Source organism: Penaeus monodon, chromosome 19, assembly GCF_015228065.2.
Source record: "Penaeus monodon isolate SGIC_2016 chromosome 19, NSTDA_Pmon_1, whole genome shotgun sequence".
Lineage (NCBI taxonomy): Eukaryota > Metazoa > Arthropoda > Malacostraca > Decapoda > Penaeidae > Penaeus > Penaeus monodon.
This window is the reverse complement of record NC_051404.1, coordinates 5,475,017-5,476,319: the sequence shown is the minus strand read 5'-3', so window position 1 is coordinate 5,476,319 and position 1,303 is coordinate 5,475,017. Positions and strand designations below refer to the sequence as shown.

General features: G+C 34.4%; 1 protein-coding gene across 1 annotated transcript in view; it reads right to left on the bottom strand.

Annotated features, from left to right (window-relative positions):
- The window catches only part of LOC119585014 (G8 domain-containing protein DDB_G0286311-like), a gene marked incomplete at its 3' end in the record, with an annotated part of 8,429 nt that extends 7,306 nt beyond the window's left edge, over positions 1-1,123 (bottom strand). Inside the window, 1 exon segment of the mRNA XM_037933629.1 lies at positions 1,021-1,123.
- Between the last annotated feature and the right edge of the window lie 180 nt (positions 1,124-1,303).

Sequence of the window (1,303 nt, the reverse complement as noted above, 5' to 3'; positions counted from 1 at the left end):
AGTAGAAGTGCAGTTTCTATACATTAGTGAGGAGAACCCTGCTTTCCATATAGGCTACATCATTAGGGGAAACTGCATGCCAAGTCCTGCGAAACCCCTGCTCCTGGGAACCCCTCTCATGAAATGTTGGGAAACAAGAAATGAAAAACTGTAAACTATTATTTTGGAAACCATAAGCAATGTACAAAGTACTGAATATAATTATAGAATTAAACGTAAAAGAATGCAAACTTATTGAAGTACGATAAATGACAATGTCGCATGAAATATTGGAAATAAACTGAAAGGCAAATTCGTTTGCTGTCATTTGGTGCATTATGACTATGACGTCACCTAACCCCCTTGTAACAAGCAGAATATAAAATAAATAGACGATTAAAAACTTCTTATGTATAAACTAGATATGTTTATCAGCAAGTCATATTTTACGTTTTTAAAATTTCTTAAACGTTTGGCGTTTATCGACCCCTTGGATAATCCCATCGGCCAATTTGGAGATCCCGGACTTAGATATCTCACATAATTACTGTTGGATTTATGATATCTTATCTCATATGTAATAAAAGACGCTCGGCATTTAGTTTTGTACCGGTAGTTGCTAAATTTAATATTACGGGCTCTTAACAATAACAAGATTTGACACACTTGTTTGCAGGCTTGACACACCTTTTAAATGAAAAATGCAACAATGTTAAAAATAGATGAAATGTGACATAATTAGATATGACACCGATTAATCTAAAACGACGTAATAATATTTGACGCATATTTTGCTACAGGCGTATGTAAATTTGATATAGATTTCGTACCACAAATGTCTACACATTTTGTGACATATAAACATTACAAGGTATAACGCACATTTCCTGTCATAAAGGGAACAGGATATACCACTTTCTTACCATGAATATATCAAAATTTAACCCATATTTCTAGCCATAAACGGGATAAAAGTATGCAGAAATTTCTGATCGACCTGGAAAGTTAAAAGCACACTTTTGAACCCTCGAAAACACTTACCAAAGAGGCAGTCTCTCTACGTGCCTTCACAGGGAATCAACGTTACACTGACTTCCCTAAGAACATTACGCTGATAAGAAGGGACATAAATCGCACAGAGATTATTCACTGATTACGTGGAAACGATAAAGTGTTATTTCATCCACTGATTTTTTTCCGTTCCTTTCTATGTATTTTTCAAATGTGGATAACTGGTCTCAACCCATTAGTTCTGTCGAAGTCATGGTTGAAATTTTCCTTTTCATGCAATAGCAACTTTTTGTATTGCCATATATTTTATTAT